The sequence below is a fragment of the Ceratotherium simum genome, chromosome 29, assembly GCF_057802395.1.
Source record: "Ceratotherium simum simum isolate JZ-2026a chromosome 29, ASM5780239v1, whole genome shotgun sequence".
In the NCBI taxonomy this organism is placed as follows: Eukaryota; Metazoa; Chordata; class Mammalia; order Perissodactyla; family Rhinocerotidae; genus Ceratotherium; species Ceratotherium simum.
The window spans coordinates 20,972,418-20,996,968 of NC_141928.1; positions in this window are offsets into that span (position 1 = coordinate 20,972,418).

Here is a 24,551-nt window from a genome sequence, read left to right on the forward strand (position 1 = left end):
AAGAGGAGAAAATGTAGAGTTAGGACAAAACACTACTTCTGTCTTCTAGCTTGACCAAGTCACTGCTCTCTCTGAGCCTCAATTCCCACATCCATAAAACAGAGTCCCCATTTACTCCTATTGAGGCCTTTGGTGAGAAAAAGAGGAGAAAATTTAAATAAAACACCAAAACTTAGCAGGCATTCGACTAATGGTCCCTGTGATATTGTGGTTTATAATAAGAAATATATATTTGGTCTTCAGTCCTGTTTCTGGCACAGAGCCCCTAAAACTTTTGGAATTTCCTAAGTGATGAGAGAGATCAAAGTGTCTTGTTATGTTAATGAGGTGACTTTAGACTTTTGGAAAGCACCTAAAGATGGGGGCTGCTTGCCAGGAGAACCAACCATGTGATTAGAGGGCTGGAAATTTCAGTCCCCTGCCATTCCCCATTCTCCCCCCACAAGAAGGGGAAAGCGCCTGGAGATTGACTCAATAGCCAATGGCCAATGAGTTAATCAATCATACTGTAATGAATAATGAATCATACTGGAACCTCTGTAAAATCCCAAAAAGGACAGGCTTCAGAGAGCTTGTGGGTTAGTGAACATCTGGAGATTTGGGGGGAGTGGTGTATCTGGAGAGGGCGTGGAAGCTCTGTGCCCTTTCCCCATACCTTGCACTATGCGTGTCTTTCCTCTGGCTGTTTCTGAGTTATACCTTTTTAAAATAAACTGGTGATCTAGTAAGTAAAATGTTGCTCTGAGTTCTCTGAACTTTTGTAGCAAATTAATCGAACCCAAAGAGGAGGTCATGGGAACCTCTGACTAGTAATCAGTTGGTCAGAAGTACAGGTGACAACCTGGGCTAGTGGCTGGCATCTGGAGTGGGGAGGGGGCAGTCTTGTAGGGCTGAATCCTTAACCTGTGGAATCTGATGCCATCTCTGAGTAGATAGTGCCAGAATTGAACTGAATTCTCAGACACCCTGCTGGGGTCCGAGAATTGCTTCGTGTTGTGTGGGAAGCCCTACCCTCCAACACACACATGTTGGAATTGGGTCTGGGAACCCAAAATACTCCCCCATTCTCATCCTTGAGTGAATTAACCGAGAGGATAGCAGAGTGACTACGTAGGAAGCACATTATATTTTTAGCGACAGAATAAACTGTTTATTCTGAGTTTTTTAAATTATTGAAATGCTTGCAACTAAGTTAAGCAGTGGGAATGTGGCAATGCACAGGTTAAAGGATTTGCCCGTAAGAACACAGTCAAGGGGAGAATGACATGTTAAGAGGCAATGAGACTTCAGCATCATAAGTACTTTGTTTCTAAAAGTAGCATCTGCTAAGGGAACATAGACGAGGGTCATCTAGGTCATCTTTCAGAGTCAGGGAAGGCTTCATGAAGGAAGTGATGTCTAAGTGAGGAGCTGAGGGATACATAGAAGTTAGACATGTGAAAGGAGGGAAAGGATGATGAGAGATGTTCAGGCACTCATTCATTCATTCATTCAACAAACAAGTCCTGAGTACCTAATATGTTCTAGGAACTATTCTAAAAACTGAGAGGACAGTATCGAACGTGACAGACAAGGTCTTTGTTTATAGAGTCAATCTTCCAGCTGGTCGATCACTAATAAATAATTAACAAAATATCAGGAAGCGATCCGTGCCATGTAGCAAGTAAAGCAAAGCACAGTGGAAAGGAGCTGTTTTAGACTTGGTGGTCATAGAAGACCACTCCTGGGAAGTTCCATTTCAGTTAAAACCTGAGAGAGGAGAAGAAGCCAGCCATGCAACCATGAGGACGACTCATGTGCAAGCGAAGAGAAGTGCTAGTGTAAAGGTCTTAAATTCAGGGCAAGCTTGGCGTGTTCTGGGCACCAAAAAAAGGAGATCATGGCAGTCGTAGGGAGCACACAGAAGACATGAAATGGAAGAAGGAGGGCAGGGCCAGCTCTTGTAAAACCATGTAGAGAACGTAGGATGTTTGAATTATACTCCAAGCATAATGAGAAGACATTGGAGGTTTTAAGCAAGTAAGAGCTGTGATCTGATTTACTTAGTTAAAGACCACTTTAGTTCTTATAAGAGCATGAAAAGCAATATATGTAAAGGCTCCAGATGAGAGAGGACATGGCCTACGTGAAGAAAAAATAAAGAAGGAAAGAAAACCACCTAGTCCAGCTGAGAGAGGCGGTATCCAGGGATGATCCTGGAGGGGCTGGCTGGGATCCCACGCTCCAGGGTCTTGGGTGCTGTGACAAGGATTTGGACTTTAACTCAATGTAATGGATGATATGGAAGGATTTACAGAGGGAATTCAGATTTGTGTTTCAGAAATGCACCAGTGACAGTGATGGCTCCGGAGACCAGAGTGGCTGACAGCCTTCCTCCCTCAGGGTCAGCATCTCTGTTGTGTAGGTAACGTGTATGCTATAGGAGGGCATGAGTGTGCAGAGGAGGGGCTCTGCATGTAGAAAGGGAAAGAAGCTGGATGCACACAGCTGCAGAAAAAAGTCAGAAAACCCCCAGCAGGACCCCCATGGCAGCTGTCTGGACCTCTCCTGGCTCTCCTACGCCGTGGGTGCTCTAGGATTCCACATCCCCCTCAGTAGGGTTTCTCAAAGAAACCACAGGTCAGAGCTGGGAGGGATGAGAGTGATGATTATCTCCTCCAGGCCTATCATTTTACAGACGAAATTAGTCTCCTTATTCTCATGAGCCATATGGCTCCGAGGTTAGTTTCTCCAGAGCTCAGCCACAAAGACTGGCTAGATTTTTTTTTTTAGTCTGGAGATATTGGCTAAAATGACTGTCTCTGTCCCTACCACAAATACTCTGCTTTTGTCTCTCAGTCTGTGAAAGGCCATGGGTTGTATATTTGATTTCCCATGAGATGACTTTCTCCTGCAGCAAGCTAGTCACCCACATCCTGGAAGGCTGGGTCTCTGAAAGGCCTTGCCATTGTGCAGTGAGGGGACAGTCTGCCTGCATGAGGTCGTATCCTTTTCCAATAAGTTAGGCTTGGAAACAGGTCATGTCTGCAAAGCACCATTTCCTTCGATGGATCTACTCCAATTCACTGTTGCTGATATTTGTTTGGGGGTGAAATCTGTGGACCCTTGGGTTCACATGTTTTCACTGAGCCTAGAGATCAGTTCTGACAACTTTTTATATCAATTACTGTCTATTTAGTGATCTGAAAAACATTAATGAAGCACCCACTAAGTTCCAACATCTCTGCTTGTCACTGAAGACATGGTGATAAAGATATGGCCCTGCCTCAGGAAGCTTGAGATTTAGTGATTTTTATTAAAATTGAGAAAACATGAAACAAACATTAAGATCCTAAAATACATGAACCTCTACCTCACCCTATCCTAAGAGATTCATAAACATTTTATAACTAATTTTATGGTATCCAGGAGAACAAGTGAAGTTTTAGCTCCAAAAGAACTGGAATTTTACTTGATACAAAGAAATTCTTGAGTAGTGAGTCTTTTACTCTTGGTTTCTAGGACACATCTTAAACGTTCAGTGATTGCTTCTTGTTATAATATATGTGGCAGGCCTGGCAAAGGGCAGCTGCAATGGGAAATTAAGTTTACATTTAGGAATAATGATCACATCCCCGATCTCATTTAAACCATCACTACTAGCCCCATTTTATTAACAAGGGAACTGAAATCTAGAAAGAGTCAGAAACCTAACCAAACTCAATCAAGCAGTAATTTCCATCATCCTCAATATTGTCATCCCCATCGTAATTAATGTAATAGTCAATTATCGCATATTATTATAGTAGTAGTCATTCATTCATTTTTTTTATTGACCAAACATTCACCTAATACTTGTTATGTACAAAACTTTGAATAAGACACAGTTCCTGCCATCAGGGAACTGCCAGCTCCATAAATTAAAAAATCCATTCATCAATTGCAAAATATTGGATTGTTTCATATTTTGGCTATTATGAGTAATGGTATGCTATGAACATTTGCAAACAAGATTTGTGTAGACATATGTTTTCAAACAATGGAATATTATTCAGCTGTGTAAAAGGACTGAAGTACTGACACATTTTACATGAATGAACCTTGAAAATATCATGGTAAGTTAAAGACACTAGACACAAAAGTGCACATATTTATGATTCTGTTTATGTGAAATATCCAGAATAGGCAAAATCCATAGAGACAGAAAGCAGATTGTTGAGTTGTCAGGGGCTTAGGAGAGTATATGGGAGTCACTGCTAATGGGTACAGAATTTCTTTTGTGATAATGTCAATGTTCTAGAACTAGATAGTAATGACAGTTTCACAATTTTGTGACTATACTAAAAACCACTGAATTGTACACTTCAAAAGGAAGAATTTTATGGTATGCAAATTGTATCTCAATAAAACATGTAAATACACTTTTAAAAATAAGTGTGCTATTGAGTTGAGCTCCTTACATATTTTGTGTATTAAGCCTTAATTGGATATAAGGTTTGCAAATATTTTCTCCCATTCTGTAGGTTGTCTCTTCACTCTGTCGATTGTTTCCTTTACTGTGCAAAAGCTTTTTAGTTTGATTCAACACCACTTGTGTATTTTTGCTTTTATTGCCTGTGCTTTTGGTGTCATAACCAAAAAATCATTTCCCAGACCAACGTCAAGAAGCTTTTTCCCTGTTTTCTCCTAGTAGTTTTATGGTTTTAGGTCTTAAGTTTAACGCTTTAATTCATTTTGAGTTGATTTTTGTATATGGTGTGAGATAAGGGTCCAATTTTATTCTGCTGCATGTGGATACCTAGTTTTCCCAAACCATTAATTGAAGGGACTATCCTTTCCCCCTTGTGTGTTCTTGGCACCCTTATCAAAGATCAGTTGACCGTAGATGCATGAATTTATTTCTGGGCTCTCTGTCCTGTTGCATTGGTGTATATGCCTGTTTTTATTCCAGTGTCATACTGTTTTGATTTCTATAACTTTGTAGTACATTTTGAAATCAGGCAGTGCGATGCCTCTGGCTTTGTTCTTCTTGTCCAAGATTTCTTTGACTATTCTGGGTTTTTCGTGGTTCCATATAAATTTTAGGACTGTTTTTTCTGTTTATGTAAAGAATGTCATTAGGATTTTGATAGAGATTATATTAAATCTGTAGATCACTTTGAGTAGTATGGACATTTTAACATGTTAGTTCTTCAAATTCATAAACACAGGATGGCTTTCCATTTATCTATATCTCCTTTAATTTCTTTTATCAATGTGTTGTAGTTTTCAGTGTACAAATATTTCACCTCTTTGGTTAAGTTTGTTCCTAAATGTTTTGTTCTTTTTATTGGGAGTGTTTTCTTAATTTCCTTTTTGGAGAGTCCATTGTTTGTATGTAGGAATACCACTGATGTTTGTATGTTGATTTTGTATCCTGCATCTTTACTGTATTTGTTTATTAGTTCTAACAGTTTTGTTGAGTTTTTAGGGTTTTCTATATATATGATCATGTCATCTGCAAACAGAGATACTTTTATTTCTTCCTTTCCAATTTGGATGACTTTTTTTTTTTCTTGTCTAATTGCTCTAGCTAAGACTTCCAGTACTACGTTGCATAGACGTTAGCTAGAAATTACTAAACCCGTTTTATAGATAAAGAAACTGAGACCTTCAGATGTTTAGTAAGCTCAAAAAGTTAGTATAGGTTGAAACTGGGAATTTATACTGGTCTCTCTGACACAAACTCCAGGGCCCACCAGACTTAATCAGCTTTCCACTTCAATCCGTAGATAGATGAGCTTGTATCCCCAACCTCCAACCTGGACTGGGCCCCCAGTCTATTCACTGAGCAGATCCATTTCTGCTCTCTTTCTCCTCAAGAACATTGGACAGCCCTCCTCTGTTGCCATGGCAAACCCTGGGCCATGTGGCCTCACTAACAAAGAGCTGCTGTGCCCTCTGACTAAATCCTGCTCACAAAGTCTGATTACCACATGCAAACCCAGCTTGAAAAGGCTCCCTGAAAAATCAGCTGGCCGTCTTCATGAGTGAAGCTTTTTATTCTTCTAATTTAACATTTTCTTCAATTACCAAAAAAAGGGCATACTTCCATATTCTGGTACTCACTGACACTCTTAGACATTATGTTTTCCTCAGCTCTGTTCTCACTCCCTACAATCTGCCTTCCCGGCCATGTGGTATCAGCCCCCTTCATCCTCCCTGGACCCTTTCTGCTGCTTAAGAAAGATACATAGATGGCTACTAGGGTGCCAGGAAAGTGATAGTAGGTAGTAGGAAGTGGTCAGTTCAGGATACAGTTTGCCAGTAGAGCTGACGGGTCCTGTTGATGGAGTGAATGTGGGAAATGAGGAAAATGAGCAACCAGGAGGAGAGAGTTGCCAAGTCCTGATAAGGGAAAGACTAGGGGAAGAGCAAGCTCGGGGCTCATAAAAACCAAGAAGTCTTCCTCTGTGTGGGTTAACTTAGGCCTACTCATTATGCATCCAAGTAGAAGTGTAGAACAGACATTCCAGGTTTCTGGAGCTCAGAACATCATGTGAAATAAAGACAGCCATGAAACACACACAACTTTGAAGGATTTTATATATTTTGGATGTCTAAAATGTAGGACGTATTATAGGAACCTAGGAGAGACAGGCAGAGACCAGGTTACAAATGGTTCTCTGTGGTCAATGGATATCTACTGAAGGTAAATTTTTAGTCAGTCTGTAATTATATATGTAATTCACAGTTACATTTTTTTGAAAAGGTCTAAAGTATTACAGACAAACTTTTTTTTGACATCCATCTCTTTATTCTGATCTCTTCTTGGTAAACTTTTTTTGACATCCATCTCTTTATTCTGATCTCTTCTTTGTCTACCCAAAGCAGCAAGTCTTCTTAACCTTGGTACTATTGACATTTGGGGCTGGATAATTCTTTGCTGGAGGCGGCTGTCCTGTGCACTGTAGGATGTTTACCAACACCCCTGGCCTCAACTACTACCTGCCAGTAGTATCACCTTTTCCCCCAATTGTAACAACCAAAAATGTCTCCAGACATTGTCAAATGTCCCCTGGGGGCAAAATTGCCCTTAGTTGAGAAACACTGACCTAGCACTAGCCCATGTTATCTATTTGCTGTAGAAGTTCACGGACTTATTTCAATATATTTACTTACACATATGTTTACCAATAGAACATGTTCTTTCTTTTCTTTTTCACATATGTACTGTTATATTATATGTACCATTTTTTTTTTGAGGAAGATTGGCCCTGAGCTAACATCCATTGCCAATCTTACTCCTTTTTTCATTTTTGCCCCCCAAAGCCCCAGTAGATAGTTGTATGTCATAGTTGTACATCCTTCTAGTTGCTCTATGTGGGACACCACTTCAACATGGCTTGATGTACAGTGTGTAGGTCCACTCCCAAGATCCGAACCGGTGAACCCCGGGCCACCGAAGCAGAATGCGCAAACTTAACCGCTATGCCACTGGGCTGGCCCCTATATGCATCAATTTTTAACTTGCTTATTTCACATGCCTATGTGTTTGAAATATCTAAACATGCTGGTACATAGAAAGCTGTCAGTTTTTTAAAAAAATACAGCATAATGTTCTGTAGTATGTATATATCACAGTACATCTATAGCTATGTTATTGGAGCTTGAGTCTGTTTTGTCTTGCAAGCAAATTTGCAATGAATGTCCTAACACATATTTCCTTATGAACATGTGTAAATTTTCACTCAGGCAGAAAAAAGTGGGATTGTTGGGTCACAGAGAATATGCAATTTTAATTTTAATAAAACAATATCATCTACATTGTTTATAAAAATAGCTGCAATAATTCTCTCCCTGCATCTGGGCTCCTTTGCAATATGACTTGGCGGCTCCTCCCATTATGAGATGGTGTCCTTTTCTCTACCTCTTGAGTTTGGGCTGGCTCTGTGACTCACTGATCAATGGAAGGCGGCACTGTACAAAGAATTGAGAACATGGGGCTGCCTTAGACACGGTCTTGCCCTCAAGGTATCTCAGTCTTGACCCAAGGGACAGTCAAATGTACAGGAGACAAAGCGTTAGAGGTTCCAACATAGTAATAAATACACAAAGTATCATAGGGAGAGGCATCAAGGAAGTGATTCAGGAGAGCAAGGAGGTTAAAATGTTTCCCAGGGGAAGCTAGGTCTTGAAGGATGGGAGGGAGATTGCTGACCAGGCACGTCAGGAGCTCATGCAAAATGAGAACCTTCAGCTTTAACTTCTTCCAGGACAGAGCTGATTAATCCCAAAGACTCTGGCCCTCCTCCCTGTGGATATACCACAGGGAAGGCTGTCAGATACTGAACACCCACTAATGTGGTGAGATGAACAAGGACAAGGTTATGAACTAATCGCCCATGGAGGAGCCCAGCTCTGCACCAACCTATCAGCCCACGAGGGAAGGGGTCTATTGAAAGAATATGATTTTTTTTTTCTGGAACATAAAACATATCTCAGATAATTGGCTCAAGCAGGAATTAAAGGGACACACTTCTTTGGGATAAGGGATATTGGAGGCAGGTTGGTTTTGGCTGTGGGTCAAATCAGAGGGTAGGGGGCAAAGTCTTGAGAAGCTTTGGGAAAGAAATCTGGAAACTTCATCCTTCCCTCTCCCTTCTGTTATGCCAGCATGTCTCCTTTGACATCTGAAATACCCTCTTGCGCTATTCATCTCCTCACCAAAAAATCTTTTTTCTGAACTGATGTTCAGCAACACTGCAGTTCCAACCAGTGGAGTGGCTGGTAAACCCCTCTTTGTTTTCTTCGCTCCCACCCTCTCCTCCGCCCTTCTCTTCCTTGTCCCCCTTTTTCTTTTCCCTTTAGGGTTGTTTTCAATAGGAAAGAAACATATCTTTAAGAAGCACAAAGAATCTAGTTAATGGTTTAGTCATTTTGGAGATGAATAACAGCAAGGCTGCCTTGTGTTCCTGGTACAAACTTCTGTGGGCATGAGGAAGTAAGTGTTGGACAGTCATGGCAAAATTGTTTGAGATACAAAAAATAAAAATAGAGAGAGACAGACACACTAATTAAAGATCCAATAACATAGATGTAGATAAATAAACTGATATATCCCTACTATGCAATATCATGCCATAAAAGAAAAACCTGACAGCTTCCTCCATACCAGAGTGTTTAGGTATCCCAAACAAAAACGTATGTGAAGTAAGCAAGGTAAAAATTGATGCATACAATATAAAAAGAAAAAGAAAAACAGAACATGTTCTACTGGTAAATATATGTACAGGTAAATGTATGGAAATAAGTCCATGACCTTCTACAACAAGTGGATGACACTGGTTACTGCTGGGTCAGTGGTTCTCAACTGGGAGTGCTTTTGCCCCCAGGGGACATTTGGCAATGTCTAGAGAACACTGGCTGTCAAAACTGTTGGGAGGAGAGGTGGTGCTACTGACACGTAGTGGGTGGAGTCTAGGGATGCTGCTAAACATCCTACAATGCATAGGACAGCCACTCCCAGTAAAGTATCATCCAGCTCAAAACGTCGATAGTACCAAAGTTGAGAAGCCCTGTTGCTCTAGGTAGACAAAGAAGACAGAAGGATTAGACAGATGTCAAAAAGAAGTGTATCTGTAATGTTTTAGACCTTTCAAATAAAATGTAAATGTGCATTACTTAAGTAATTAGAAATTAATTAAAAATTAACTTTCAATAGATTTCATTGACCCCAGAGGACCATTTGTTACCTGGTCCCTGCCTCATCTCTCCCAGGTCCCTGTGACACATCCTACATTTTAGGCATACCAAAGTGTTTATTTAAAGTTTCACGTGCTTCATAATTGCCTTTTTTTCCCCATCTGATGATCCTTCAGCTCGGAAAGCCTCTCTCCTCCTTCTTTGCCTAGTGAAATCCTATTCATTCTCCAGAACCCAACTCAAGTACCATTTTCTCTGCTCTTCCCAGGTGAAGCTGCTCTCTGCCTCTTCTCTGCCATCTGTGCAGTGCTTAGACGCCTGGTATTATTATTAGTCCTCAGCACCCTGATAAGGGGAGGCTGGTTCTGCAGAGTGAGCCCTAACTCAGCCAGCCATGGGGGCCATGCTGGCTTCCTACACACCCCACTGAAACACATGAAAAGGCAGGTCACACGTCACATGACTCATACATGTGAACCCTACAGAAAGTCAGGGACTCTCTCTCTTAGTGTCAGGTACGCACCTCACATCAGTAGGAGTCACACACTCAAATGTACAGTCTGTAACTGTACACGTTAGAGATTGTAAATACATGAGGCAAGTGTTGAGGGCTCTCTGGCACAGCCCCATCCAGAGAGGCAGAACTGGCTGTCTCCTGCTGATTATTTCCATGTAGACCCTATGCTGCCACATCTTCCATGATATACTAGAAATTCAGAATTTTATTGTACAGTTTCTCAATTGTTAAAGTTTAATATCTAAATCAAAACTGCATAATCATTCTACAGGTGAAACAATAATGCATCCTTGGATCAGCTCTGTCTGAAGGGCTACTGATTTTTAAACCCTGAATTATAACTATTCATAAATGAAATTCCTGAACTGGATAAATAAAGAAATGAAAATTATAGTCTAGTTTAGAAGAAAGGCACCAAGATACAGGAGAACCCAAGACAGGTCACACATCACACAATCTCTAACATAGAGACCCACCCTACAGAGAAACATGGGTAAGTGGAGGTCAGGTCCTTGTCACCACCAGATAAATGATACCTTCTCCTGTGGGGTTAAGTGAAGGGTTACTATAAAGAAGAACCAGTTCTTTCTCCCTGAAACTTCTCAGATGACAGAGGGTCAAATTGTATAAACTAAGGTGGGTGGGAACAGGAGAGTAAGAAGGAGGATGTTTTCTCCTACAATAAGTATACTAAACTAGATTCCCTTTGAACATGATTCTGTGATCCCACGAACTGTTTGCAAATACCCAACTCTCAAGTTTGCCAACCAGTAGACAGACATCACAGAGGACAATTACTCCAGGCTCATGCATGAAGTTCTCTTGGATCCCAGCTGCCTCAAGAATGGCACTCCTTGGAACAGGATCACGATGGACAGTGTCCAGATGATCTTTTCATCTCGTGGCCCTCAAAACCCAGCCAAGGCCATGAGCCAAATGAGGGCAGGAAAGGGGCCTGGGCCTCAATTTCTGATCTGCCACAACCATGCCAAGTGTCTTTGGAGCAGCCTCCATTCTCCTATCTCTCCAGTGGGATCCGTGGTTTCAGGATCTTGGACTCTGGCCTTGGGCGTTTCTCTCCGTGCATATTGCATGGAAAGAGGGTAGATGGACTTATGGTAGAGACCATTCAAACAACTAGGAGGGAAGTGGCACATGATCAGATTTTCCTGACAAGGGGAGACTGTAAGGGAGAGCCCCTTCACATGTAACACACTGAAACATGAGCCTGTTGCCCTGGAAACCCCATAATGCAGGGTGAGTAAATGCAGCCTGAATAGGCCCCATCCAAATGCTCACTGAGGCCCGCTGCTTTCAGTCCCTTTCATCACCCGAGCTGGAGTCCAGCTGGAGCCAGAATTAGTGATGGGTAAAGAGCTCAAAAGGCTTCTGGTCCCCTTCCAGGGCATCTCCAATTTATGTAAAGTCTCTGGGGTTTAGAAGACTTGAGTGGCCGAGCTGTCCCGTGAGAGTTGCGGCTCCTCTCTTTCTCTCATCCTGGGCCACAAACTAGCATCTCACTGTGTGTGGGAGGAGTGGTGTGGAAGCTAATCAAAGAAGCTTTTAAAAGGCTTTCAGGGTTTGCAAAAAAGGGTGTTTTGGGTAGAGACCAGAGCATAATTTTTCCTCCCAGCCTGTTTCCTCTTTTTTCTTAAACACACACAGATTGAGCTCGGCTCTACAGAAACAAGATTAGAACAAGCAAAAACCATTAAACAAAGCTATTAAACATGATTTCCATTCTCCAGAGAGAAGCAGCAGCTGTGGGCTATACAGAAATCCCGAATGCCCAAACTTCTATTCTGAAGATTTTACATTAATTAGAGTAAATAAAAACATTTCCCCCTCCCTCCTTTCTACAGATGTGTCCAATCAAGTTACATGAAGACTGTAATAACTAGCTAGAGCCCACCTATATAGCTGAACTATATTTCTAGGCTCCTAGGGTAACATAAATAAATATAGAAGTGGCAGAGGCCATTTAACAGGAAATATCTCAGGAGACTTTATGGACCACGTGGAATGATCCATCCCATGGGAACAGCTAATGTGTAAGACCAAATGGCACCATGGAATGTGAATTTGCAAAAAAATTTATTTGCTTCAAAACCGAAATGGCTTGCACCTCCCCTCCCTTAAATGTCGTTATGTTCCTCACAGAACACTTACTGCTCTGGTCCATCTGGATGGGGGCAAGAAAGAGACACCAAGTAAGAGGCAACATTACCAGAAAGTCAACAATTTCCTTTCTCCTGAGACGTCTTATAAATCCTGAATTTATGTAACAGATAGGAGAAAAGAAATATCCTTCACTCTCCTCATTTCGAGTCTTGGGGAAGGGAGTGTTGTTATGTTCTGGAGGTATATTTGGTTAATAGACTTTCTAACTCAATTAACTGGGAATAAAATGGGAGGGGAATACAAGATAAAGCCAATGTGTAGATGTATAGTTTTCCATAGCCTTCTACCTTGAAGAGTGCTGTGATTCCAAATGAGGGAAGGAAGCAGGGCACGTCATCAATTCATTTCACAGACGAGGAGACTGAGGTTCGGAGATACAAGTACCTTTGTGACAACCAAGCAGCTTCTTCAGCCACTCACCACGTGTGCCCAAGCACAGGACAGCGTTTAATAAGGGCTTGTCCCTCGTCTTTCCAAGAAGATTCAAAGAGACAAGTTATTTGGCCAATTTATATATTTAAACATTATAGATGTGGATGAAATAACAAAATCTCTACTTAACAAAGTTTACTTTATCAATTAAGTTACCATGTATATTTAAAGTGTAAAATTATAAATATATTTAATCACTGCTTTTTCTTCCAACTCTCAATTCTCGTGAGCTTTTACACAAACTCCTGACATCAAGATCCATCCATCATAAATCATCTAACAGCTTTCCAGAGCCGATCATCCTTGCATTTATCCGAGTCATTTGAGGTCTAGTTCTTTTTCAATCCGCAAACCACAAGTACATATTTGCCTCGCAGTAGAATACTGTTTATTTCTTTTTTAATTCATTCTGTAGACATGTATAGTCTTGAGTTCCACAATGCAGTCCATCAGGAATAATTGCAAAATATAATAAATATCATTGTCTCTTGCTTTACCATTTGGTCAGGTAAAGTTTGACTACATCTTCAAACTCTGCCTTGATTTAATGGGTTAATGTGTTTTCACCAAATAATAGTTTTGCTATTAAAAATAAAGCAATTAAGATTGTCCATAAATGTGCAAGACATGTCAGGCCTTGATTCTAAGATGTCTCCTCTTTGCCAAGATAGAATTTTAGTGTACAAAAAGCCTTCTCCTTACATGTGGGCATACACAGCCCTGTGACAGAGCTGGCAAGGGATTGCAATCCCTTGGCTTCTGGTTGGGAGGTAATGCCACTGCTCAACACCATTGATGGACTGCAATCTTATCGAGGGAAGGATAGTGTCTTATTTATCTTATCCAGGTCCTAGCACAATACCTGACAGAAAACAGGGTCTCAATAACTGTTGAGTAAATGAATGAACTAATTAAATAATTAATCAAAGCATCTAATATTTCTTCAACACACTTTCCACTACTGATTAAGAAATGGAAGGGGATACTTTAAAATTCTAAATATAACTAAGTCACCCTTTAAACTGAAAAGGCACATTGTTTCATTACTTGTGACGACCCTTTGTGGTTTTATTTAGACAGACCCATATTGCGACATCTCAGAGCTCAGGCTCACTAAACAGCACTAAATAGCACTAAATAGCAGAAGCAATCAGTCCAGAGCCGGTCCAACACTTAGTGGCCATAGTAAAGGGTCCAGGAAGGCTGATGCCAAGTATTTGGCTTGAGAATTCCTGGTCTCCTGGACGGATCCCCCCAGGAGAACAAACCTTTCTTTTGGTGCATTGTCTGTTACAATCCTGCTTTCTAGCCCCTGAAGTCCTCGAGAATCCAGTCATCTCCTCACCCTGGAGCTGGCACTGCCTATGTAAAAGGCTGCAGCTGTGGCATTTTCTTGGCTTTGCTCACCTGCATGATAATGTAGGGCTGGGTAGAACAGTTAACACACACAGAAAGTAAGACAGGAAGGGAGATTACTGAGAGCAAATCTCCCAACTGCTAAAGTTGTTTGGACTTAGGCATCAGAAGAGCCATTTTAGGATCATGTTGCTGGGATGCGAGAGGGAGGCACAGAGGGGCAGGGGGCAAATCCTACCCTGGGCAGTTGTGAAATAGGCTAAATTCATAGGCAGTATTTTCTCCTTTCCGTTCAGGGATAACTCCCAACTCCCCGAGATGCCCTATCACCGTCTTTGCTGCCAGGAACAGACACCTCAGGGGAGTCACCAAAACCACCTGTGCATCTCCTCAGTTTCTCCTACCAGTCCTGAGTCTCTCTTCTGGTCCAGAGCCTGGCAAATAGGAGATGCCCAATAGATTCCTGTTTTCATTTTTCCTTTGTATAATTAGCTAATTCATACCTGGTTCAAAGCACTTTCACAGACATTTTATTAAGAGACCTTTACCACAATCTTTTAGGGTAGGCTGGGCAGGGATTGGATGCCCATTTTAAAAGTAGATGAATCAATTTCTCAATGTTCCCTCAAAACTTCCAGGATAATATTCATCTTCTTAGGATAACCTATTACCCACTTCCAGCTCTGGTCTCTGCCTCCATTTCCAGCTTGTCTTTCCTTGACTCCATCCCTAACGCTACATTAAAGTTATGCTGAACTGCTTGTGGTTATTTGAAACTAGCATATCATTTCACACTTTGCTTTGACTCATGCTTTCCTCAATCTCTGGAATGCATATCTCCCATCCTCTGGTTTGTAGAGACATCTGGTCAACCACTACTCATGCTTCGAAATTCAGACCAGACATTGTCTCCCGCAGGGAAGCCTTCCAGGACCCTTTTCCTCTCCCAGGCTGATTAAAAGTCCCTGAGGTTTACCCTTAGCATACCAACCATCTCTTTTCAGAGAGTTTGCCTGTTCACATGTCAACTTTTCCTTACCTTCTTTTCCTTACTATCAGTTTCTCGAAATCCAGGAATATCTTGTTGCAAATGATAGTAAACTTTAATCAGCTTGATCTTAATTTTTAAAAAATGAAAGAAGGCGTGCACTGGCTGGTAACTCAGTACAATGCTTAAGGCACAGCTGTACCCAGCAGCTCAAACAATATCACCAGGATTCCATTTCTCCTAGTATCGAAGCTCTACTTTCTTATCTGCAGATTTTATTCTCAAGAAACATTTTACTCCACACAGTGGCTTCTAGAATAGAACAAGCCAGTGTAAAAAGGGCACAAATAAGTTTATAGAGAGCAAGAGCCAGATTAAGCAGAGACCAGAGCCAGATTAATGTTAAGGCTTTTGGATTTTATAAATGCATCAGAAAGCCTTGGGGGATTTAGACACAAGAAATAGATATATTCTAAGATGATAATTTATTTCTATTGGAGAAAATGAATGGGAGAGGCAAGTGTGGAAGAGGGGTCAGCAACTATGAGGATGTTACAAAAATCTACGGAGCAAGAGTGGTGGCCTGAACTGAGATAGTGGCTATGAAGATGCAGAAAAGTGGACTGAGCCAGGACATATTTTGGAAATGAAAATTGGAAGATTTTTTTATGGATTGAACAGAGAAAATGGTTATGGAAAGACAGAAACCAGGGATGACTTTTATATCTAGGACTTGAGCAACTGGTGATACCAGTTTCTGGATGAAAAGAAAGATTGGTGGGAAGTGGGTAGCAAAAAGAGGAGGGAGGATGGGCAGAGGGCAGAGTCAACAGTTCCATTTGGATGTGTTCCATTTGGATCAAGTTCCGTTTGGATCAAGACACATCCAGACGGACTTTAATTTGTTTTGTGCACAGACTTGTCTGCCCAGACCTGCCCCAGATCTGAGTCTGAAATGGGATATCTAGTGGCTGACCAGGGAAGAAAAGGATGTAGAAAATTTGGAGAATACAGACACTGTGGTTAACAAATAGAGGTCATCTTTTAAGTCTTAAAGGTTTCATTGAAGAGACTTGGACTTAAAGATAAGCAGATAACTAGATCTGGGTTCTATTACCAGCTCTGCTGTATGATAGCTGTGCGATCTTGGTCAATTCACCTTCTGTTTCTGAACCTCAGCTTCCTCAACTGGGAGGTGATTCTATGCCCCTCATTTTCAGGGCTTTTGTGAAGATTTGCATGTTAAAAGGTATTGCAGGGCCGGCCCTGTGGCTTGGTGGTTAAGTGCGCGCGCTGCGATGCTGGTGGCCCGGGTTCGGATCCCGGGTGCGCGTCGAGGCACCGCTTCTCCGTCCATCCTGGGGCCGAGTCCCACATGCAGCAGCTGGAAGGATGTGCAGCTATGACATACAACTATCTACTGGGGCTTTGGGGGGAAAAAATAAAATAAATAAAATCTTTAAAAAAAAAAAAAAGGTATTGCAAACTGTAGAGCAATGAATATCTATAAATTATGGTCATTTTAATATAGACATAGACATCAAAACCAGAGGAATTTTAAATAGAATTGAGCCATGTAAGAGAAATTGGGCACATTCTTTCTTCAGGCCCTAAACCTTTGAAACAATCCCAAGAACAACCTCAGCCTTCTGGTGTCAATGAAACACTTTGCTTACTTTTATTTTTTAAACTCTCCCATCAATCCCAATTAGTTAGCTCGTCCCCTGTGGCTGATGCTAAAACATATTTCTCTGCTTATATGTCCCAGTTTCTCAGGCTAAATCCATTCCATTTGGCTGAAGGAAGAGCCCAGACAATATCCGACGTGACTTTCCTCCCTCCAGCCACCAGGGAGCTAAGAGACGAGCTCCGGTATTTTGCCAACATATGACTGAGGGTTGAAACAACTACGTGTGAACTGACCATCATAGGTTTTATATTTTTATTTTTTTTAACAGCAAAGCCTGGGAATGCCCAGGAAGGGGATGAGATCATCTGTCTCGTCTGTGAGCAGCATGTTCTGCAGGTCTTCTCATTCCGCATTACGTCATGCTGGAAAGAGAAAGTGTCTGGACATTCCTTACACAATCTGCAGGGGTGCGAAGTGAGGGAGACACTGGCTTGTTAGAGAGTCATGATTCTCCAATTCTGGTCACACAAGAATATGCAGACTCATTGATTCTGCCAAAAGTTACAGAATGACTATTAGGTACCTGTGTTTTTTGTTGTAAAAATAATCTTGCACCTCTATGCCCTTCTTCATTCATTTCAAGAATGTTTGTTTTGAGTGCTTACTAGGTAACAGTTATTATTATAGGTGCTGAGGATACAGAGGTGAACAAAACATAAAATTTCACCTTCATGAAGCTAGCATTATTGCAAGAGATGGCCAACTAACAAATCAACATGTAAATATATGATACAATGTTAGATAAGTGCTCCAAAGTAAAAATTAACGAGGATAAGGGGAAGGAGCATGATAGGATGGCTGTTTTGGATAAGATAATCAAGTGAAGTCCCTCTAAGAAGGTGACGTTTGAGCAGAGGCCGGAATGAATTGAAGGATGCAGCAACAAACATCTCTGGAGGAAAGAAGGAATTTCTAGGCAGAGAAGAAGAAGGGCAGTGGTCCTGAGACTAGAAGACATTTTAGTAGAGAGGCTACCATTTCTCACGTCCATTATCTTGGAGCATCCCTATAACCCCATCCTAACTCCAGGAGTGATTTTTCCCATCACACAAGTGAGAAAACTATGCCTCCAAGAGGCTGTCAGTTCACCTTCTCCGTAATCAAGTCCTGATAACTGTTCCACGGATTCAGGCTTCACTCCCGTCTGCTTTTATCTCATTCTCACATGTGCTTTTTGATTGATATTCTTTCTATAGAAAGAAAACTAAACCAAGAGTTATGTGATTGAGGTTAATAGCAAAGAAAAGGAACAGGAAAAAATTATCCCATTTCCTTTCTGGTTTGCATAAGAATATTGAATGTGCTACATTTGAAGAAAAAATTCTGGGTCAGTCTATTCAGCTGTTCCCTTGGTCATGTTTAATGCTCCAAGCAGTTGAGAGTTATTCTATTGTGGTTCCAAGGATGACATGAAACCACCATTCTTTCTGTGAGCCAAAGTGACAGGCTAGCTGCTAACATGTGCATTTGCATCCAACGCAAAGAGCTGGCTCCAAACAGAGTTGTCTCAGCTTTTTGTCTCACCCCTTCGTCATCATGAATAGATATTATAACTCAAGCAGTCACTGAAAGCCACTTTCAAAAGGTGCTTTTACAGTAAGACGTTGGGGAAGCTTTCAACTCATCCATTTTGCTAACAATCAGGACCCATTTTCATGAAGGTTAATGCATTGGAGCTCCGGTTGGATCCATAGAAAAAAGTAGGAAATGGCAACAGAAAGCAAAGGACAGTTAAGAATGAAGGAAATGGGAAAATGAGTTAACATTAATTATGTACCAGGCACATTTAGTCCTCATCAGAACCTTATAAGGTAGATATCTTTATCTCTATTTAAAGACAAGTAATGGAAGTTTATGGAGAACCAGCTCAAGATCAAATGGCTAGTAATGCTTTAGTTGAGATTCAAACCCAGGTTTAGCTTCTCTGTACGATTCTATCTTCCACTGCCTGATTTTCTCTCTGAAAATTCAGAGATAGTCCAAAAGTCCCTGATTTATTGTGGCTCCAGCTCTATTAATTTTTCAATCATTAAAAGTCCAAAGGACTGACATTTTTGCTTTGTACCCCCAAATATCTAGTGATTCCATATTTAAATGGAGGATAATATCCCTTTAAAACCATCCTTCCAAAAAATTCTGGCCCCAAGCTCCTGACTCCCATTTGAGGTTACTTAGTGGGGATTCTATAATATATATAAATAGAATTGAGTAATCCTCAAGGCTCCTCACTGAGTGACCACTGATACAGTCTGAGGTTTGGATGACACTCTTACAAGAAGCGTTGGAACCGCCTGGTACTATGCTCTTTAGAATGGTGGCTTCTTTACAGAGGAAGTAGGACTATTCCCACTAAAAGGATTTCACAAGTTACTTTGATTAATCACATAACCTACCATGTTGTAATTATCTGTTTACATGTCTGACTTCCATTTGGGGTGCTGGCTGCCCCTTCAGAACAGAGACCATGGCTTAATCACCTAGATGTCCCCATAGCATGCCACAGTGTTGGCACTCAGTTTTATTTTAGTAAATGGATGTTGGTTATCTGCTGCTGCAAAATAAACCACTCCAAATCTTTGCGGCTTAAAGCAACAACCATTTATTTAGTTTACAATTCCGTGGGTCAGCAATTCAAGGCAGGCATAGCCGGATGGTTCTTCTGGTTTCTGCTGGGCTCCATCATGAGAATGCGGTTAGCTGTTTCAACTAGGCAGCTCTGCTTTTGAGTGTGGCTGTCTACATGTGTCTCTCCTCCTCCTGCACTCTGGCCCAATTTTGTTCCCTTGGAATGGCAGGGATGCAAGAGTAAGTGAGGGAAACAGAAGCACACAAACCTTCTAACAGCCTACACTCAAAACTGGCACATTATAACTTCCATCATGTTCTATTGGATGAATCAAGATACAAGGGCAACCCAGATTAAGAGCTTTGGGAAATAGATTAATTCTTGATGAAAGAGCTAAAACATCACATTGCAATCGAGGCGGGATGAGTAGAGAATCAGGGCCATTTTTTCAACCAGCCACAAAATATTTGTAATGAGTGAAATGCATAGTATATCAAATTATGAGATATGGTCTATTTGCTCACTAAAATTAATGCTCCCTTCATAAATAGCTTACATTCTAACCTGGGAGAGGGAGATAGGTGTCACCAACCAACTGAGAGCATGAGATGGCTCATTTTCTACATGCAACCAAGGCCAGAACATGGGACTGGAAAGGTTGATGTTCCAAATTAGAATATTGAAGTCCAGGAGTTTTGTTTTGGTTTGGTTTTTCCCTTGGGATAGGGGGAGTCGCCTACCTAATTGTCTTCATGGATTTAAATTAATAGTGCCAACTCTCTGCTTTACCCTGAGAGACAGTGTTAGGTGGTTTGGTGAAGGAGCATATGTTTTGAAGTCAGATAGACTGAGTTTCAAATTCTGGCTCCTATGTGTTGTAGTCATGTGACCTGATATAATTTAGCTCACCTTGCTGGGTTGGTTTCTTCATCTGTAAAATGGGGATTAATAATAACCATGTGTATCTGTTGTGATTATTAAATGAGACAGTATATGCATAACACTTAACAGTGCCTGACACAACATAGGGAACGAATAAATATTAGTCCCCTGCACACTTTTCCTCCCTTAGCCTTTGCATTGCTGAAGGGTACTTTCCAATAAATCCGAGGTAGGAAGATGCTTGCTGAACATTGATATAAAATGTTGCTCTAGGGAATACTCAAATACAATGATAAACATCGGGCAACATTTTTACTTGAAAATTAAAGTTATGAAATTTAACTGAAGAGCAATTTAAACAAGGATTTCATATTAAAACGAATACTAATGTGAATTCATATCTGGCAGGTATTTGATTAAGAAGACACACAGCTTCAAAGTAACTTCCAATGTGCAGGAGTCCACTTTAGGCTTGACCATATGTATGTCCCTATAGTTGCAGAGAGATTGGAGGAAAAGGTCTGAGAATCAAACATAGCGTAATATCTACTTAGAGCCCAGCTTGCTACTCAGAACTCCTCCAAATGTTAATTTTTCTAGTTCCATGCCTGCAATTAAACAAAAAGTCCCTGTTTTTTTCTTCCATTCCTGGCCTTTCATTCCTGAAAAGAGAACTGGCCGACATCAATTTCCCCTTTGTTCTATTCAATGTTCCATCTTCCAGCTGAACCTCCCCCACATCCCAGCTCACACCCAATACTTACTTTTTCCCCCTTTTCCAAAATCCCAGAAGATTCCAGTCTGATTTGTTCAGCTTTTAGTTAAGCCTTGACCACATGAACACTGCTCATAAAAGAGCCTAAGAGAAGGGGAATCCGCCACGGTTTTCGATGATTCTTTCTGCCTGTCAGAGCTTCTGCTTTCTGACCGAGCTGTGTATTTCTTCCAGGTCACCTTTATATGTCGTTGACATTCGGTTCAAACTTCCAGACATCAGTGCAGATCCATCTCAATAACTATGATCACCAGTGACATGGCGTTCATCAAATCCTGTCCTTTTGACACACTGAGGTCACCAGAGAATAAAAGAACTGGACTGAGTAATACGGCTTTAAATCCGCTCACATAGACACCTGTCTAGAGCAAAGAGATTCTGAAATCAGACAGTCAGGCAGCAGGGTGGTGTGGTTACAAGCTCTGAGTCGGGACCCAGGGCCATACTGATTCACATCCTAGCCCCTTACTTCCCTAACTAGCTGTGTGGCCTGGAGTAGTCACTTCATTTCTCTGTGCCTCACTTTTCTCCCTTGTACAACACGGATGATAATGAAATGTAACTTACAAGATCATTGTGAGGACTGAATGAGTTAATCATGTAAAATGTTTCAAAGGTGCTGATCTATACAAAGATTTGCGTTTTGCTAATATTTGCAGTTCCGATTAACTGACTGCTGCGTGACCTTGGGCACGTTAACAAACCTTTTTGCATCTGGGTTTACAAATCTATAAAATGGAGATAATAATATTTGCCTCGAGAGATTATTGTAAGAATTTGAGGTATGCTAAGTGGTTAGTACGACACTCAGAGAATAGTAGCTGCTATTATTAGTAAAAACAATACTTGTCACAACCTGGAAGTCAATAATCAGGATAATGATTGCCTGAGGCAAATGATGAGTAACTTTTTAAACTAAGTAATTTTTTAAATTGAGTAATTTTCGATTTCATGGTACCTAAAATTTTTTTAAAAAGCAGAAAGGTATGAAGGAGAAATTCAGATTATACATATTTTAACACTCAACTAAATACTGTTAACATGTTCCTACATAGATTTTAAGATAAATTTCGAAATAGATACATAAGTATGTTTCTCAAAAATCTGTTTTGATTACATTTATATAGATACTGGATGGATAGGCTCCTTATTCATGGATAGTATAATTATAGGTGATTTTTATTTTCTCCTTTTAGTCTTCTGTAAATTTCTTAATTTTCTAGAATTTATTCAATAATTCCTGTAATCAGGGAAACTATAATTAAATGAAAGACAAGGTACTTGAAAAAATAAATAAATACATGAAGTGATTTTCAAATCACATTTGAAAATTAAGTCTTAGGAATCTATTATGCAGAGAGACAGACTTGAGAAGTGAGGGCATTGGACTTTACAAACTAAATCTGTGTTGTTAGAGCCACCATTTCACAGGAGCAAGTCAACGAACATGCTATTTGACTTCTCTTTGTTTCTCTTTCTCATTGGGAAGACTGGAAAAATACCACCTACCTTGTGAGACTGTTGCAGGATTAAATGGGATACTATGTAAAGTACTTGGCATGTTGTTAAAGCTCAATGAATGGTAGCTATTCTAAATCAAAGGTCTAAGACAGAAAAATGACCTGTAATTTTTATTAATATGAGGTGATTGAAAAAAAGAAAAAAACCTGATTTATCCTTGTGAGCTTGGCTCCGGCTAACCTAATGAAGATGGAAGAGAACAGAGGACTGAGGTTGAGAGGGACCAAGTCCACAGAGTGTGGAGGGAGTTTCGCTGAGGTTAGCTATAAGGAATTTGTGGTTTGATTCAAAAGACTTTGGTTTTATGAGGTTTGAGGGCCTTTTTCAAAAGGAAAAACAGATGTATCAACGGAAAGTTCATGCAAGCAGTGCTTTCTTCAGCAAATGCTGCTTTGAGTCTAATTCTGTTATACTGCGGAGGGGTACAGTGGGGAGGGAGGCTGGGGGTGCTTTTTAAAACTCATTTGGTGCTGTCTGGTGGATCCTCAGTGATGTTCTCAGATGGGTCATGAGACTGGTACTTTGTAAGCAAAAGGCGCCAGAACCACAAGCAGAGTAATGATTCCAATATAGCCCGGAAAGCAGTAGGCTTCCCATCTCAAACTCCTGCTTTCAATCTTTGAAGAAAACCAGGTTTTCTTCCCCAAGAGTCCAGCATCTTCAAGCCCAAGACTCTCCCAGCACAGTCAATAGGGATGAGTTGCTTCCCAAAATCCCCAGTCCTTTCTCTCTAAATGCCCAGGAGGTAAAGGAGATTCATGAGACAATAAATAGTATTTACATTAAATTTCTTTGCCACCTAGACTGCAAAGACAATGAATTTTCTAGTGAATTTATCAGAATTAACTGGCAGGCCTCATGAAAAGGCTTGGAATTATTTAAAATATACAAGGAAAAATCATCACAAAATCAATGATATAATTGCATAGAGCTTGGGTGCCTCCTATAAGACATGGTTCCTGGCATTTTCCATATGCTATCTACTAAGTCATTAAATAAGTTAGGCATTATCTCCATTTCATATATCAGGAAAGGAAAATCCAGGGAGGTCTAGTGACTCACTCAAGTCTAAGTCTGAATCTCACAGTCTGTGTCCTTGTCATGACACCATATTCATCTCTGTGTGGTATGCTTAGCATCAATAGTATGTGAGATAATTGTAAGTGGTGCATGGAAAAATATGTTTCCATTTTAATGATTATGTATAAACTGTATGTATGTCAAAATATACAGGCATATCAGAGATGTGGTTTCGTGAAACTAATTGCTAATGATGAGGTTATTTGACCAGAGTCTATTTAAAGAAGACTATTCATAATTTGAAACATGGATATGGAAAAAGTTGTGAAGAATGAGCAAAGGGTGGGAAATGCTGTCCTGGGCCAGGCCGCCCTCTGTGTTCTGTAAAGAATGGCCACAGGCTAGAACAAGTGAGATTTCTCAGAAAATCTTGGTCAATTTGTCAGTCCCCTGACGTCTCCCAGCTCCTAATGACTCCACCATCCTCTCAGAACCTAGAGCTGAAAATCCAGAGATCAGTAATTTTCCTCATCTCACTAGCTTCCTTAGTCAATGTGAGCTGCTATAACAAAGTAACAGATCGGGTGGCTTATAAACAACAGAAATTTATTTCTCCTACTTCTGGAGGCTAGAAGTCTGAGATCAGGGTGCCAGCACGGTCATGTTCTGATGAAGACCTCTTCCAGATTGCCGACTTCTCCTTGTCCTCACATGCTGGAAGGGGCAAGGGAGCTCTCTGGGGTCTCTTTCATAGGGCACTAATCCTATTTATGTGGGCTCCACCCTCATGACCAAGTTACGCCCCAAAGGCCCCACCTCCTAATACCATCACATTAGGGGTTGGGATTTCAACATATGAATTGGTGGGGTGGAGGGGAGTACACAAACATTTAGTCCATAAGACTAGCCAAGTCCTAGGAATTCTAGTTTCTCACCACCATCCCTACTCAGCATCCCTAT